This window comes from Perognathus longimembris, chromosome 10, assembly GCF_023159225.1.
Source record: "Perognathus longimembris pacificus isolate PPM17 chromosome 10, ASM2315922v1, whole genome shotgun sequence".
NCBI lineage: Eukaryota > Metazoa > Chordata > Mammalia > Rodentia > Heteromyidae > Perognathus > Perognathus longimembris.
Window position 1 is genome coordinate 38,316,898 of NC_063170.1, and position 19,165 is coordinate 38,336,062.

Genomic DNA, 19,165 nt, shown 5'->3' on the forward strand with positions numbered 1-19,165 from the left:
CATATAATAGCCAGGCGCTCACACCTGTAATCCTAGCTATTCAGGAGACTGAGATCTGAAGATTGCAGTTCAAAGCTAGCCCAGGCAGGAAAGTCTGTTAGACTCTTATCTCCAGTTAACCACCAGAAAACCAGAAGTGGAACTGTGGCTCAAGTAGTAGACCACTAGCCTTGAGCTGAAGAGTTCAGGGACAGCGCCCAGGCCCAGAGTTCAAGCCCCATGATCAACAAAAAAATGCATAGTGCTGGCTCCGTAGCTTAGCTGGTCAAAGCACCTGTCTAGTAAAAAAAATGCACATAATAAACTGAATTATGCAATCTATATCTACATATAGTATAATATACTTTTTGCTCAGTTAAAATTTTTACTCAATTACTTCATTGAAATAAAAAAATATACATAGCAAGCAATTGTCCAAATGGCAAACGAAGGGATGGGGTATACAGTGGCAGTGTTTAGTATGTGAGGTCACATTAAATAATTAATTAAATGGCAACATTATGGCAATAAGTATAACAAATGTGAAGGAACTGAATACCCCTCACTTAAAAAAGCAGATGTTGCTGGTACTGGTGGCTCACACTTCTAATACTAGCTACTTAGTAAACTGAAATCTGAAGATATCAGTTTGAAGCCAGCCCAGACAGGAAAGCCTGTGAGATTCTTATCTCCAATTAACCACCAAAAAGCCAAAAGTGGAGCTGTGTGGTTCAAGTAGCAGAGCACTAGCCTTGAACAAAAAAGTTCAGAGACAGTGCCCAGGTCCTTTGTTCAAGCCCCAAGACCAGCAAAAAAAAAAAAGGGTAGGTTTTGATATTCCACCGTAAAGTAACTTGACTTAATATATGTGTAGACCACTCCACCAAATGACTTAACAATACATCTTTTCAAGTATACAGAGAAAATGTTCAAGGATATGCTAGAAATATGCTCAATATGTTCAATATGCTAGAAATCCTGAAATAAGCCTCAATACAGTAAAAAGATGGAAACTATATGAGTCACATTATTGGCTAACAATGTAACTATGTTAGAGGTCTAGAACAGAAAGAAATATTTGGAAATTTTAAAATATACATCTAAATAACCTATAAGTTGAAGACATCACAAGAGAAATTAAATAAATTGGACTGAATGAAAATAATGAAAATTTATAGGTTGTAAGTAAATCAATGCTAGAGAGAAATATAAAACTAGTTGCCTGTATCAGAAAAGAAATGTGGTCTTAAATCAAGATCCTTAGTTAGCATTTACCTTAAAAAACCAGAAGACAAAGATCAAGGTAAATCCAAAGCAAGCAGAAGGAATGAAATAGCAAACAGCAGAGCAGAAAAATAGTAGAGAAAAAAATTAAACTCCAAAAGAATGATCTTTTTGAAAAGATTTATAAAATAGACATACCATTATCTAGATAGCCAAGAAAACGAGAGGAATAGAATAGCTAAATTCAAGAATGAGAGAATATTGCTACCAACTCTACAAAAGTTTAAGTATTATAAGGAAATATTATGAATAAATCAATGTCAACAAGTTAAAAAACTTAATAAAGTAAATACATTTCTAGATTTACACAAATAACCAAAACTAACCTGAGAAGAAGCAAAGTATTGGAATAAGCCTATTACAAGTAACAATACTGAAATGATAATTTTAAATCTCACAAGGAAAAGTTCAAGATCAGATGGCTTGACTGGTGATTTATAAAAATAAAAATGACAATATATTTAAACTTTTGGAAAACACTGTCCAACTTATTTTCTGAGGCTGGTATTACCCTTTTAGTACCCTGATAGCAAAGTCAGACATATATATGAGAAAACTGTACACCAATTTTTCTCTTGTCAAACTGAATTTAGCAATGTAAAAACAAAATGTACTATTATGGTACTCAGTATACACTATGTAGAAAGTGAACTATGCAACTTGTGAGCAGGGATGGGAGGAGGGAAAGTGAAGGAAGGGATAACATTGTCCAAAAGAGAAATTTACATATTATCTGAATTGTGAAATGGTAACCTCTGTATAACACCTTAATAATAAGAATAAAATTATATATATGTATACATAGTGTGTGTGTGTGTACTCTGACCAAATAGGATTTATTTCAAAATTGTAAGGTTAATTTTGTATCTGAGAAATCAACAAATATAATACAAAGGTGGAATAAAGTGAACAAAATACAGAAACATGTTCTCAATAGGGTAGGGAGAGCTAGCAATGAAACTGGAAGAAGACAAACCAAAAACTGAGTTAGAAAAAGGAACATTCAATTGGTAAATGCTGCTAACACCAACAAAAAGAAAATGGAGTCCTGGCCACTGGATTAGACCGTCCCGAGGCATCTGACTTAAAGAAAACATTGTAAGTCAAAATGTAATTGAAACAAGTTAGGAGAGAAGTAAAAAAGAAGACAGGGGCTGGGGATATGGCCTAGTGGCAAGAGCGCTTGCCTCGTATACTTGAAGCCCTGGGTTCGATTCCCCAGCACCACATATACAGAAAATGGCCAGAAGTGGCGCTGTGACTCAAGTGGCAGAGTGCTAGCCTTGAGCAAAAAGAAGCCAGGGACAGTGCTCAGGCCCTGAGTCCAAGGCCCAGGACTGGCAAAAAAAAAGAAGACAAGTCTTCTGAGGCATCTTTATTCAAAGTACTGCAGAGACCTGGCAGTAGTAGGTAGAGATGAATGAGAAACCTATGAGATGTTGGTCCTGTTTGTTATTTTGTTTGTTTGTTTTTGCCAGTCCTGGGGCTTGAACTCAGGGCCTGAGCACTGTCCCTGGCTTCTTTTTGCTCAAGGCTAGCACTCTACCACTTGAGAATTTGTTTTTTGCTTAATTTTACTTTTTTTTCCCCAGTAAATCAATAGGTAAAAGATCAGGTAAGAATGAGGACTGGACATCAGGATTGTAGAAATTAGAGAGATCACATTGCTAAGAAGTATAGGAAGGAGAGGGATGACTTGAGAAAATGTGGTTATTGGGCACTAGCGGAAAGCCTCTCTATGATTTATGATCAGAAGTTTAAACAGCACAAATGTGACTATTTTTATCAGGTGTTTTTCATTTGCTGAAAATGGGAAAGGAGTAGGCAGAATTGGCTTTAACTAATATTGGTGGTTTTCCAGGCAAGTAGTGGAGGAAGACAGGGGCAAGGGAAATACAAGTGAACATAATACATAATGGAACCCTGGAGTCCAGCTAGATGATACAGAGTAAGAAGAGGAAGCCCTGGTGGGGGGGGGGGGGTGGTGAGGAAGCGAGGGGAGGTTGATAGTGCCAAAAGATCCAAATTCCTGTTGGGGTGGGGCATAAGTCAAGTAGGAGGTAGTAATCAAATAATGGAAGTTTAGAATCAAAATTTGAGTTGTGGCATATGATGAAGTGTGAGGGTGGGTGGGGAAAAAGATCACTGAATGTTAGAAGGTCAGGAAATTGTCTAGGCAGAATGTCAGGTGCAACAGAAAGCTATGAAGTCTCCATGAATAAAGAATCACAGGAGAGAGGAAGACAGTAGTGAGCTTCAATGAATGAGTGGAGGTTAAGAGAATGATTGCGGCAGGAAAACAAGGGAAGCAGGCCAGTCTTTTCATTGTATTTACATACAACCAACTAAACACTGTGGGAGAAACAAATGATGACCACATCCTTACAGATTATATGAGCTAATTAGAAGATAATATATATGCCCCCCACTAAAAGCTAAGCAACAGAACAGTATAGTGAGGCAGAAAGAACACTAGCATAAGGGTAAGAACCAACTTTTAGTTCCAATACTGTCAGTCATAAACTGTCAGTATGGGTAATCATACTCAGCAGGCCTTAGTTCTACACTGGCTATAGATTAAATGATTCCCAAGGCTCCTAGGGGCTTACCATTCTGTAATTCTCTGACATAAAGTTATACCTATTTTGTAGGGAAGTTAGGAAGATTACACTTAATTATCCAGATTTTGCAAGAGAAAGAAAGAACCATGAAGGACTGCAGTTTGTCCAGCATGAAGATAGGAAGTGAGGTTCAATGATGTTTATGTTAGGGTACTGAACTGGGCTGTAATCTGTGTTTGTTTCCATCCACTTTCAAAAAGTTGTGTTTGTCTTTCCTTTATCTCTGTTTGGTTCTAGCTAGGTCATGATTACTTGTGTCAAAAGAACAAAGGAAATACCATCAAAACCATAAACCAAACACAATGTTTAACAAAACCTTGCAAGAACATTTTTATAGGAAGCCAAGGTATGTTGTCCTTCAGGAAATACATATTGTTCTACTATAATTAAGCTGACATGCATTTCCCTGGTAGGTAACTATGATAGTTAATTATGATTGCTAACTTGATTTGGTTGAAAGACATACCTGAGGGGATTTCATTAGACAATTTAGATTTTAAGAAGTCTGTTATAATGAACAGTTTAATGATGGATTCAAAATTTGAATAGACAATTTGGAGGAAATGGGGACTGTGGAAGGTGGGGCCTGCCTGAAGGAAAGAGGCCACAGGGGCATGTGTTCTTGGGGTTATTACTTGCATTAGCCCATTCCTATTCCTGCTCCAGGATTAGAGATCAGGAATTGGAAGGATACTATTCACCTGAGGAGACATTTTAAGTTTTTTCCCTCTAACAAAATTTTCCTTTCTATCTGTGATGTTATATAATACATGCAAGCAAATTCAGTTATACATTTGACCAGTTTCATTAAGATACAGCCATACCTGAGTTCAAGCTCCAGGACCTGCACCAGAAGAAAAAACAGTTGATTTATCTTAAACAATGTAAAAGATAAGATGATGCATTTTGAAAATCTACAATGGAACATATTAGACAACAAAGACGAAAAGAAACAGGTGGCATCAATTAGCAAAATACTTAAAATGTATGTATACAAACGAGGTTTTTTATTTTACTGTTTGCTATTCTTTCTTTTTTTTTTTTTTTCTTTCTTTTGTTCTTTGATTTATTCCCTTCTGTCACTGTTTTTGATTTCTACACCTTTATCTTGTTTGTAAGTTTATCTGATTTCAGGAGAGGAGGGGAAGCACAGAAACAGTGAGACAAAGGATGAACCAGCAGTGATACTCACTAGACACTATGTTGGAAATGAACTACACAATTGGAGGGGAGAGGGAAGTCAAGAAAGTAAAACCTGGGAGAGAATGAGGGATGGGGTGACACTGTTCAAAAGGAAATGTACTCATTACCTAACTTATGGAAGTGTAGCTTCTCTGTACATCAGTCAGCTTACAATAAAATTTTGAAGTCTAAAAAAAAAAAAAAAAAAAGATCCAGCCATATACTAAGCACCATTGTAAGAGATGAGAGGAGAGGCTGGGAATATGGCCTAGTGGCAAGAGTGCTTGACTTGTATACATGAAGCCCTGAGTTCAATTCCCCAGCACCAAATATAGAAAACGGCCAAAAGTGGTGCTGTGGCTCAAGTGGCAGAGTGCTAGCCTTGAGCAAAGAGAAGCCAGGGACAGTGCTCAGGCCCTGAGACCAAGGCCCAGGACTGGCCAAAAATAAAAGAGATGAGAGGATTGTGGAGAGCATGATAGTCTGTCTCTCCCAGCCTTCTTTACTGTTGTGTATTTAGACATAAACAAGAAAATGATCCTGTGCTTTTCACTTCCTTGCTTTGTGATGCTGGACATCAAACCTAGGACCTCACCCATGCTACACAGTCACCTTACTACCGAGCTACATCCTTAGTCGTATGAGCAATGTTATGAAGAGTATAAAACAGTAGCAAGATCTCTTTTTCTATATTCTGTATTCTCTCATTTAAAATACAAATACCATAGTGTAAGATTTGCCGGAAAGGAAACCTACCATGGCTCAGGCAGAAAAGAGTTCATTCAGGGGAGAGCAAGCTGGAGGCCTGCAAGAGATGGAGGCACAAGGAGATAGGAGGGAAGAAGAGAAAAAGAGGGGACTCTTGTTGAGCTGGATTATGTAGGGAAAAGTGGGAGATGGGATCACAACAGATTTGGAAGTGATCTTAGAGCCTGGGATCCTTTGCTGACTCAGTCAGGTTCAGGAAGTGACCTCAAAGCCTAAGATCATTTGCTGACTCACAGTCAGGTGATTGACAATTGATTACTGGTTTTAGGCAGGTGAAGAAGGGGGAAGGGACTGTTCTCCCAGGCAGACCTAACACATATGAGCCAGAACCATGTCTGTTATATCTATCAATGTACTTTCTGTGTATAGCTAGTAAATTTATACATATATGTAAATATATGTATTTTTTTTTTGCCAGTCCTGGGGCTTGAACTCAGGGCCTGGACACTGTCCTTTGCTCAAGGCTAGCACTCTACCACTTGAGCCACAGCACTATTTCTGTTTTTTTTCTGTGTATGTGGTACTGAGGAATCCAACCCAAGGCTTCATGCATGCTAAGCAAGCATTCACTCTACCACTACTCCACATTCTCAGCTTGGATAGTAAATTTAACTGTGTGCTTCTTTAGATAGGCCTGTCAGAGAAGGTACATGTGTAGTGCTTTGGAGCTGAGAAGTACAAGGATGATTAGTGTGCAGCCAAAGATCTGGGAAGAACAGTGTAAGTCCCTAAGAAGCAACGAGGTCAGACATGTTTAAGAAACATAAGCAAACCATGTGGCTCAAGTGGTAGAGTACCTGCCTAACAAGCACAAGGCCCTGAGTTCAAACGCCAGTACAGCTAGAGAAAGAGGAGAGAAAACCAATTTAACCAGAGAGTTGTAAGGGAAAAAAAGTATAATCTAGAGTGAGAATTGAACAAAGGTCAGGGGCTAGAATAAAGGAAGGCAAGTAAGGCAAGCTAAAGCTCATAGAGTCATTGGAAGCCTTTTAAAAATTTCCTCTGACAGTTGTGTAGGTAATGGATAAAGGATAATATGAGGAGAAACAAGACACCAGTCAAAAGGAGAGAATGCTGGTGGCCTGGTACAGGGTATTGAGAAATAGTGGATTCTGAAGCAAAGATAACAGGACTAGCTGATTGGATGGATATCGGATATGGGGGGAAAAAGGAGTTCAGAAATAATCTAGTTAGGCTCTTTGTAAATACAAAAACATATTTGGATTAAAAATAAAATTGCTGCTGGGTGTGGTGACACATTTGTAAGTCCTCTACATGACAGGCTGAGAGGAATTTCGGAAGTTCCAGGCTAGCCTAGGCTATACAATGAAGGAAGGAAGAAAAGATAGAGGGGGAAGGGAAAGAAGGAAGGGAAGGAGAGAGGAAAAAAGGGGGGGAGGAAAGAAGGAAGGTAGGAAGGAAAAAGGAAAGAAGGAAAGACTCAGTGGTTTGTTCTAAGTAAGTTGGTGGAACTGGTGTTGCTAAGTGACAGGGAAAAGAGAGGTGGAACTGATTTTTTTCTGTGGAATAATTAAGAATTTGGTTAAATCCATGTAAACTTACAGTGCCTAGTAGACCTCCAAGTATATGTGTAAATCAAATGGTTGACATATGAGTACAGCAAGATATCAGAGATGAAGGTAGCCTTTTATGAGGCATTAGCATTTACTATGTAAAGCTGTAAGACTGAGCTCACCAAAGGAAATGGTATAGAGATAGGTGCACTACAGACTAAGTCTTGATTATCTGTCTGGAACACAGGACTCCAGTTTTTGCCTTTGAATAATATATTGTTTTTTGTAGAACTGTATTACCCTCCAAGAAATCAATCCATTTAAAAATTCCCATTTTGTTTTCCTCTATCAGAAAGCAGTAGGAGGACATTTTGTAAAGAAGCTTTCTTGATGAGAAGCACTAACTCCACAGCAGGCCCTGAGACTTCCAGTCTGTTGTTAGATAAACTGGGAAAGACTCTGGTTCCCCCAGTTCCTCTCTCCTAGCCTGTTTCCTCTCATTTCCAGACTATAATTATTCCTCTTTCTCCAAACTCTTGCACCCCTCAGTATTTGTCTGTTCCTCCACAGAAGTTCCTCCCTGTGGTGTAGATACAGCAGGTGCTCTGTTTCTCTTCCTTATATAAAGCTGTGCTCATCTTTCCATTCCCTTTACTTGGTTTTAGCTAGGTCATAGTTCCTTATCATCCCCCATATAACAACATTGTAACTTCCTCTAGGGAGGATATTCTTCTATCTCTTTCTATTCCTTATCTAGTTCTGAAGTTTCCCATTTGGAATGTAAGTACCACAAGACTTAGGACTCTGTAACACGTTTATCATTATGTTCTTCTTTGTTTTGTTTGCCAGTTCTGGGGTTTGGACTCAGGGCCTGAGCACTGTCTCTGGTTTCCTTTTTGCTCAAGGCTAGCACTTTACCACTTGAGCCACAGCACTACTTCTGGCTTTTTCTGTTTATGTGGTGCTGAAGAATGGAACCCAGGGCTTCATGCATACAAGGCAAGTGAGCACTCTACTGCTAAGCCATATTCCCAGCCCTATCATTATGTTCTTATAAAAAAAAAAAAAAAGAAAGAAAGAAAAGAAAAAAAATCCTCTTGTTTCCGTTTGGTTTTTATTTTTGGTGATTTATTTCATAGCCATATGTACACATTGGTCCCTCCCCCCCCCACACACACACAAAAGAAATCGAGTCCATTTCTCATCCCATTGAGTCTGGATGGCATTGTGACTAGTTTTGACCAACAGAATGCTAAGAAGTAACATTATGTCATTTGAGGGCCTGGGTGTTAAGAGACACAAAAACTTCTGGTTTTGCACTCTTGTGATAAAAGTACCATGTTGGGGCTGGGGATGTGGCATCGTGGTAGAGTGCTTGCCTAGCATGCATGAAGCCCTGGGTGTGATTCCTCAGGACCACATATACAGAAAAAGCCAGAAGTGGTGCTGTGGCTTAAGTAGTAGAGTGCTAGCCTTGAGCAAAAAGAAGCCAGGGACAGAGTTCAGGCCCTGAGTCCAAGCGCCCCCCCCCCCGGAAATTTTTTTAATTGAAAAAAGTACCATGTTTAAGATGCTTGAACTTCTGGATGATGTGAAACTGCATGAAGAAAGAGCAGTCCAGCCAGTGTCCAATCATTCCATCCACTGAAAGTGATGCATAGAATGTGCAGAACTTAAATTCCAGCCAGCCTTCTTTATATAAAGCAGAGAGAACTATCCCTGAAGACTCTCACCCAAACTACACAAATTTGAGAATAATAAATAATAACAAATAATAAATTTGTTTTATACTACTTTGGGGGTAATTTGTTATATAGTAGTAGATAACTAAAACAGGATCTGTTGCAGGATGTCTTTTAAAACCAAACTTTCAGACATTGTATTTTGAAAACAGGGCTTCTGAGGCTGGGCATAGTGGTACACGTCTGTAATCCCAGGACTCTGGAAGCTGAGACAGGAGAGTAACAAGTTGCTGAGATAGGAAAGTAACAAGTTCAAGGTCAGCCTGAACTACAAGGTTATTCCCTCTCTCAACAAATCCAGGAGCAGCCTGGAGCCAATGGCTAAGGCCTGTCATCTTAACTACTCAGGAGGCTGAGCTCTGAGGATCACTATGCGAAACCAGCCGGGGCTGAAAAGTCTATGATACTCATCTCCAATTAACCACCAGAAAACTGGAAGTGATGCAGTGTGACTCATACTAGTAGAACACTAGCCTTGATCAAAAAGAGCTCAGAGATAGCATCCAGGCGGAGTTCAAGCCCAAGGACTGGACTGGCAAAAAAGCCTGGAGATTCTGTAACATCTACCAGAATCAGAATTACAAAAGCAATCATCCTTTAATACAAAATTTTCCCTTCTAGAAATGTGTTCCAAGGATACTCTGGCAGAAATACAAGGAGATATATTGGCTCTTCCTTATAGCACTACTTGTAATAACAAGAATTTAAGCAACTCAACTGTGTATCATTTAAATGTGGTTAGGTAAGCTGTGAGACATCCACATAGTGAAGTAATACACAGACATTAAAACAGAAAAAGAGGAATATTCTATAACCTGCCTTGGAGTAATTGCTAGGACTGAATAAAAAGTGGAAGTGGAAGGGTATGGTATGTTATTGTTTCAAGTCAACATGTCAGTTTATGAGTACAATGAATTTAGTGTGTGTTGGTTTTCTTTTTTAACTAGGTTTTTGTTTTTGTTTTTGTCTTTTTCGTTTTGGGCTCTGAGGATGGAACCCAGGATGTTGCACTTGCTAGGCAAGTGTTTTGCCACTGAGCTACATCCCAGCCCTGATACAGGTTAATATCACCCCTTCCATTATTCTCACCTCTCTCCCAACCCCACCCATCCTCACAAGTTGTTTTTGCTAGTTGTTTTTGAGATAGGATCTCATTCCCAGACCAGATGATACCTATACGGCCATCTGCTACTGTATGTCTGTGGAGAGGGAGTTCCCATGAGTTTTTCTGCCTGGGCTGACCCGTGGAAGCTTGATCACTCCTTCTGCATGGCTTAGCACAACTGCCCCATGCCGTGGAACCCACCACTGGGTTAAGAAAGGGGTCTTACATGTATGCCAGGGCTAGTCTCTCTGGCCCTCCCATCCTCAGCCTCCCTTAACCTTATCAGCGAGAGCCCCTGACGTGCACTTGTTATGATTCAAGTGCAGCTTTCTGTGGTGCAGCCATGCCGCTGTGGGATGCCGGTGTTTCCAGGGCAGTGGCTAAGCCTCGATGGCTGAGGACGGAGAAGTGCTAGGGACTGAACCCATGGATGCCTACACGTAAGCACAAGCTTTCCTAGTGAGCTCCGCCCCCAGCCACTGTGCAAATCTCCCCCAAGAGAATATCTCTAGATGTTGAAAGTGAAAACTCTAGGCAGTTTTGGTGCTCAAGATTCCCTGTTGAATGTTCAACAGGGAACAGAACTTGAATGTGTGGAAGCCGGAATGGGGGAGGATGTGCTCAATGCAAAGATGGAAGAACAGAACGCAGCAGTCAGCCCAGCGAGATCAGTGCAGCTGGCTGGTGTTTCCCCGGGACCTCGCAGTCTGCAGCCTGGCCTGTGGCGGGTGCTGACGGACAGTCCTGGCCCTCAGTCCTGGCCTCCATATGGGATCAGAACCACGGGAACACCCTGCACTGGGCGTGCTGGCAGGCCACGAGGATGCTGCAGCTGGGGATGCTGGAGGTCGCTGATGAGGCTGGGTCCCCAGGGCGCATCGCCGCGAAGGACCTTCTTGGAAAGGGCGTTGGGTGCACACTGTCCATCAGACGGCTGCACGCCGCCACACCGCACCTCCCTGGCCCCCAGGAAGGCGAGTCGAAGAGCGACCTGGGAAAAAGCACACACGCTAGTCCCTCACCAGGCTGCAGGCCGCCTCCAGAGATGGGCGGGAGGTCACTGCCCTGCTAGTCCACGCCAGGGACGGTCTCCAGGCCCCCAACAGGCACCCGGGAAGGACAAGAGCACCCTGAAGATGTGTCACACCTTCATCACCACCAACATCCAGGAAAAGAAGATGACACTCCCTCGCACTTAGCTTGGACAGAAGAGAGATTGGAAGAAGAGAAGCTGCTCTCATCTCTGGGGTCAGGCATTCACATCAACCGGGAAGGAAAGAAGCCCTCCCTCTTACCCCTGCAAGTAGCCAAGGGTACCCTGGGTTTAAGCCTCTGGAGAATGGTGGGATGAGTCAGCAACATACATTTGTTAATCTTTGTGATTTATGGTGCCTGGGCCAAGTTATAGACATAAGAAGGGTGTTCAAAGTCTTGTCTGGGTTCCCTGCTGTATTTGTTCTCAGCAGCCCACCTATTTTCCCAACAAGGAGTAACTGTTAAGATTGTTTATTGTCATATATTACTCCATCTGGGAGTGGGTGGGTTTCCCTTAAATGACTTTGTAGCACCATTGGGTTGAGAGCAGCCTCCTGCCATCTTCTCTCTCCTTCAGGAAGAAGAGCCACCAGGAGCAGTGGGCTGGCTATTTCCTCAGAAGCTTCTGGTTGGACTCCATATGTTCCTCCACTGACACGTTTCTCTGTACAGTTGAAATATCCCAACGAGTTTACCAGCGTCAGATACTTGTTTGTTTTCAACTAGCTAGAATTACAGGAGGAAAACTTAAATATCCTAACAGACCAAATTTTAAGGCAGAGGATGTTCTTAAGTAGTGAACAACAGCCTATGTGCTCATATATCTTTAATTTTTAATTTATTAATTTACTTTATTGTTATAATAGAGTTGATGTACAGAGGGATTACAATTATGTGAGTCGGGTAATGAGTACATTTCTTTTCATGTGCACTGTCTTACCTTGCCTCATTCTCTCCCAGTCCCTCCCTCCCATCTCCACTCATGAGTTGTATAGTTCACTTTCATCAGTTTCCAGTGAACTCTACCACTGCTTTTCATCCTATACTTCTGTGCCCTCCCCAACCCTTCTGAAGATGTACACTTGAATACACAATACATGAGGTAAAGAAGACAGAATCATCAAAAACTAAAAAAGAGGTCTCTTGTTTCCATATCTTGGAGGTCATTTCAGTATGTATATTATTTTATATAAATATGAAGAGGCAATGAGGCATTGCACCTTCGTGTTTCTCTCCGAAGAGTTATCTTCTTTTGGTCTCACCATGTGTGAGTATCTAGAATCCTGTATAATTTATCATATCCTAGTGTATTTTAGATCTAATTTCTGCATATCACAGAGAACATTTGCCATTTCTCTCCAAGTTTGGCTTACTGCACTTAACGTGATTTTTTTTCTAGTTCCGTCCATTTCCCTGAAAACAACATTATTTTGTTCTTTCTAATGGCTGTGTAAAAATCCAGTGTGTATAGGTACCACGTTTTTTGGATCCACTCATCTATTGTGGAGCATCTGTGCTGTTTCCATTGGCTATTGTGAATAGTGCAGCAATGAACATAGATGTGCAGGTGTCCTTATCATATCCTGGCTCATGATATTCAGGATAGATGCCCAGGAGTGCTATAGATGGGTTGTAGGGAAGATCGATGTTTAATTTTTTGAATAACCTCCAGACTGCTGTCCAGAGTGGTAGTACTAGTTTATTTTCCCACCAACAGTGCTTCAGGGGTCCTTTTTCCCCACATCCCTACCAACGTTTGCTGTTGTTTATATTCAAAATGTTGGCCAATCTAATTGGGGTGAGATGGAATCTCAGAGTTGTTTTAATTTGCATTTCCTTTATGGCCAGGGGTGATGAGCATTTCCTCATGTGTTTCTTTGCCATTCTTACATCTCCTTCTGAGAGATTCTCCTTAGCTCCCTTGCCAATTTAGTGACTGGTTTATTAGGTTTGGAAGGGGTTAGTTTCTTGAGCTCCTTATATATATTGGATATAAGGCTTTTAATACATTGCTGGTAAAAATCTTTTCCAATTTGTTGGCTGTCTCTCTAGTTTAGTAATTATGTCCTTAGCTACCCAGAAACTTTTTATGTAGTCCCACTTGTCAAGGCTCTCTCTTATCTTTTGTGTCCCTGGGACTCTATTCAAGAAGTTTTCACCTATACCTATAAATCCTAATGTTTCTTCTACTCTCTCTTGCAGTATTTTCAAAGTTCCAATCAGATGTTGAGGTCTTTGATCCACTTTGAATTTATATTAGTGCATGGTGAAAACAGTGACCCACTTTTAGTTTTCTGCATATGGATGTCCAGTTTTTCCTCCTTTTTTCCATTGTATGTTTTTGACTCCCTTATGAAACATCAGATAACTGTAAGTGTATGTTGTATTTCTGGGTCTTCTGATCTATTCCACTGATTTTTGAGTTTATTTTTGTGCCAATACCAAGCTGTTTTTGTTAGTATGGCTCTATAGTAGAGTTTGAAGTGATACCACCTGCATTCCTTTTTTTTTTTTTTTTTGCCTCAGATTACTTTGGCTATTCTAGATCTTTTGTTTTTCCATATGAATTTTTTATTGTTTTCTTTATCTGGGTAAAGAATGTCATTTGGAATTTTGACAGGGATTACATTGAATTTGTATATCATTTTTGGCACTATGGCCATTTTCAAAATATTGATTCTACCTATCCATGAACATAGAAGGTCTCTTTCCCTTTCCTGGTGTCCTTTTTAATGTTTTCTTTTTAAAAAATAGTTATTCTATAAAGATTTTAGATCTTTGGTTAGGTTAATTCCTAGGTTCTTTTATTTTTGAGACTATTGTAAATGGAGTTGTTTCCATGATTCCCCTTTCTGCTTGTACATTTTTGGCATAACAGAAAGGCTATTGATTTTTATGGGTTAATTTTGTATACTGCTATTTTTCCAAAGTGCTCTATCAGCTCTAGGAGCTTAGGGATGGAATTTTTTGGGTCCTTTAGGTATATTATCATATCATCCCTGTAATGGGGTCCCCCAAGGGAGGGGACCACAATGTAATGGGGTGCAAGTGGGGGGGAATCCCCCATCCTTCCAAGAGTCCACAACTCAGAGACAGTCTCAAGTAAAAAGATTGATTTATTGGGGAAGTAAAAAGTATACTGACAGGCCAGGGTCACAGGAGCTGGGATTGCAACTGTAAAAAGCAGGCTGGCCGGCCAGGGCCACAGCCCAGACTCAGGAGCTGGGACCGTGTACCTGGGCCAAGCTCAGGGTCGGGTTATAAAGGCAAATACCACATGGTCAAGCCTGCCACACACAGGTGGCCAATGAGGTTACAACACTTACAAAGCATGCCAGGTCACACGCAGGGAGCCAATGGAGTTACAATCTGTCTCATAGCAACTGTTTGAACCAACCTCTCATTCTAGTTAGACTTGGTGCACGGATTTGGTGGGGCTCACATGATGCAGGCAGATAGGCCTACTCATGGGAGGGCACAGGTTTAACCTTAAGCATTCCACTGCTCAGGTGGTCAAGGTGTTTACACAATATTATCACAGAGAAGGGAAACTTCCCTGGATAGGGTGGGGGAGATCTTAGTGAAGTTGGAGTCAGCTTCTGCTCTTTAATCTGAGATGGAGTCAGTCTGATACCCCTCAACAGCCAATGAAGGTGTTGACCAGATCGATCTCCATATTACAATCTGTAAATAGGAATAATCTAATTTCTTCTTTCCCTATGTGAAATATTTTTATATCATTTTCTTGCCTTTTTGCTTTGGCTAGTCTTTCCAGAACTATGTTGAAGAGGAGTGGAGACAATGGACATCCTTGCCTTGTTCCTGATTTTAGGGGAAATGGTTTTAGTTTTCCCCATTTGGTATGATGTTAGCTGTGGGTCTGTCATATATAGCCTTTATTATTTTAATGAATCTTCCTTCTATTCCTGGCTTCTCCAAAGTTTTAACATTAATGGATGCCCTTCTGCTTCTATTTCATGGAAAAGTTTGAAGAGTATTGGTGTTAGTTCATCTTTAAAAGTCTTATAGAATTCAGTGGTAAATCCATCCAGGCCTAGGTTTTTTCCTTTTTGGAAGACTTCTGATTACTTCCTCAATCTTGTTGCATGTTATTGCCTATTTAACTAGTTTCTATTTTCTTGGTTCAGCTTAGGCAGTTTGTATGTCTCTAGAATTTTGTCTATTTCTTCTAGGTTTCCTTTCTTATTTGAGTGTAGATTTTGAAAGTATTGCTTTATAATTGTTTGGATTTCTTACATGTTGTAATGCTTCCTATGGCAGCTCTGATTTTACTGATTTGAATCTTGTCTTTTTTTTTCTTTTGTCAATCTTGCTAGTGGTCTCTCAATTTTATTAACTTTTTCAAAGAACTATCTTTTTTGCTTCATTGATTTTTATGTATAGGTTTTTACTCTCTATTTCATTAATTTCTGCCTAAATCTTTGCTATCTCTTTCCATCTTGTAGTTTGGGGTTTTGTTTGCTGTTGTTTTTCTAGTAGTTTTAGTTGCATCATGAGGTTATTTACTTGAGCTGTTTCCATTTTCTTTATGTGTATGCTTAGAGCTATAAACTTTCCTCTCAGCACTGCTTTTGCTATATCCCAGAAGTTCTGTTGTGATGTGTTTTCATTTTCATTGAATTGTAAGAACTTTCTAATCTCTTCCTTAATTTCTCCTGTGACCCAGGTGTTATTCAGTAGTATGTTAATCACTCTCCATATGTTTGAGTATTTTCTGCAATATGTTTTGTTGTTGAAAGCTAGTTTGATTCCACTGTGGACAGACAGGACATGAGGAGTTATCTCAATCCTCTTGATTTACTTAGGTTCTTTGTGGGTACTCTAGAGAATGTTCCATGGGCTGCTGAAAAGACTTTGAATTGGGTCATTGTTGGGTAGAATACATTGTAGATATCTGTTATGTCCATTTGGGTTATGGTGTCATTTAATTCAGAGGCTTCTTTGTTTATCTTTTGTTTGGTTGAACTGTCCGTTGGTAAGAATTGAGTATTAAAATCTTCCACTCTTATTGTGTTGGGGTCTATCATGTCCTACAAGTCCAAAGTTATTTGTTTAATGTATTTAGGTGTTTCATTGTTTGGTTGACATTGACCACTGTGATTTCCTCTTAATGGATTATTCCCCTTATTAGTAGTATATAATGACCTTCCTTGTCTCTTCATACTGATTTTAATGAAAAGTCTATTTTATAAGATACCAATATGGCTGCTTCTGCCTTCTTACAGGATACACTTCCATGAAAGATCTTTTTCCATCCCTACACTCAGAATTCATTTTATCTTTGACTGTGAGATGGGTCTCTTGGAAACAACAAATGGATAGGCCTTATTTTTTTATCCAATCTGCTGCTGTACACTTTTCAATTGGGGAATTTAATCTGCTAATGCTTAAAGTTATTATGGAGATATGCATGTTTCCTGCCATTTTCTTGATTTCCTTTATTTTGCTTCTTTCCTCTTACTGTCCTCACTAAACTATTCTTTTAGTGATTTTTGTCTAATGTGTTTCCTGGACCTTGATTATTTTCTTCAAATTGTATTCCTTCCTGTTGTAGTCTTTTTTTTTTTGGCCAGTCTTGGGGCTTGAACTCAGAGCGTGGGCACTGTCCCTGAGCTTTTGCTCAAGGCCAGCACTCTACTACTTGAGCCATAGCACCACTTCTGGCTTTTCTGTTTATGTGGTACTGAGGAATTGAGCCCAGGGCTTTGTGCATGCTAGGCAAACACTCTACCACTAAGCCACATTCCAAGCCCCCTTTAGTAGTCTTTGTAATGTTAGTTTAGTGTTCATGAGTTCCTTTAATTTTTTCTTGTTTTTTTGTTTATTTGTTTTTTGCCAGTCATGGGACTAGAACTCAGGGCCTGGGCTCTATCCCCGAGCCTGTTTGTGCTCAAGGCTAGTGCTCTATTTCTTGAGTCACAGTGCTACTTCCAGCTTTTTCTGAGGGGTTTATTGAAGATAAGAATGTCACGCACTTTTCTGCTCTGGCTGGCTTTGAACTGTAATCCTTGGATCTTAACGTCCTGAGTAGCTAGGATTACAAGTGTGAGCCACCAGCTCCCAGCTTCCTTTATTTTTTGTCATGGAAGGTTTTAGATTCACCATCAATTGTGAATAATAAAAACTGGGCACACCAGTTTGGGTTGGCAGTAGTTGATCTTCTGAACTTGCATTATATCATTCCAGGCTCTCCTTCTGTTGGGACTTTGTGTGGAGAGATCTGCAGTGATCTTCTTTCCATTGTAATGTAGCTTTCTTTGATTTTGCTGCATTTAAAATTAATTCCTTGTTTTTCTAAGTTGTGTTTTTACTGTGATGGATCTAGAAGTATTTCTTCTTGGATCCTGTCTACTAGGAGTTCTGAATGCCTCTGTCAGGTAGGTGAGATTTTCTCTCTTGAGGTTGTGGAAACTTTCTGTTAGTTTGCCTTTAGTTTTTCATTCTTCCCTCTCATTCATCCTGGATATGCACAAATTTGATCTTTTGGATTTCCCTTTGTTATATTGGACTGTATTTTCCATGCCTTTGATTTTTCTTTGTTCTAATTCCTGTTTTATTCTTCAATCCTGATACTCTGTTTTCTATTTTCCTTATTCTATTGCCTAGGCACTCAACTGTGGTTTGCAGTAGGGAAATTGAACCTTTTATGCTTCCAATTCTTTGTCGAGGTCAGTTCTAATGGTGTTAATTTCATCTTTTATGAGGTGTGTAGTGTTTCTATTTTTCTCTTCATATATTTTTGGGCAACCTGTATCTTGGTCATTTCCTCCTTGCACTCCTCTTTTGTTTTTGGATATCTCCTTTTATTTTGTCAGCCAATTCTCTCATTTCTCTGATGGTGCTTTTGTCCTCCATCTCTTCTCCTTCACTCTCACAAGGGTCCTTCTTTGGATTTTTGTTGGCTTTTGCATTTGGCTTGTTGTATTGATTGTGCATGAATCTTGTAATCTTATGCTGTGATTTACACAGTTGGATTCAGGGATTATTGAAGTTATTCAGGTTGCTGTGAAGTTTGGTGGTGCAGTGTGATTTGCTGGTTGGATCTCTGTCAGACTTTGCATTTGGCAACCTTCAGCTCTGAGTGGTGCAGATAGTGTAATGTGCCCTGGTTAAGTTGTTGGGGTTCTGTGGTCTTCAGGACATCCTGATATCTGGCCTAGGTTTAGGCCCAGTGGTATGTTCCTGTTATGTGGCACACAGCAGTCTAGTGTAGTATACTGGCCTGGTTTTGTGTCTGGGGTAGGTGGAGTCCTGATAGTTGTAATGGGGAGCTTGTTCTGGCTGGAGTCCTGGACTGGCATCTATTTCCAGGAGTAGCATTATAGCACCTAGATCTCATTTGAGCCCTTGGGAGTTGGGGGGGGGGGGCAGGCTCCCACTATGCTTTAATGGGAAGTTGTCACAGCTGCCCTAGTCCTGAATTGGGACGGGTGTGGGCCACAGAGGGGGCATGATCTCACAGAGTGGTGCAGGAAATTGTCCCCATTCCAGTCCCAGTCTTGTACCTTCTAGGTCTCCAACTGGTGTCTACTTTGCATGGGGTGAGGGGCTGAGGCCATAGACTGGCATGTGCTTGGCCCCAGGCTGGCTGGTGCTCAGCAGGTTGGTGTGCATGACTGCTTTGGGCCCCCAGCTGGCGAGTTCTCTGTGGACTGGTGCACTTGGCCCCAGGCTAACTCTCACTAGGTGGACTGACCTGTGCTCAGCTCAGGCTGGCACAGTCCCAACTGAGTAGCATGTGCCAGGTCACTTTGGGCAGGGGCTGAGGGGCTGGTGCAGGCCTCTGGGGTGGGTGCAAGCTTTGGAAGGGATGGTTTCTACTGGGTGCAAGGAGATTGTCCCTGCTATCTTTTAGCAGATCAGGTTTTCCTGCTGGCAGCCATGAATATGGAGGATGCAGAGTTATAGTGCCCA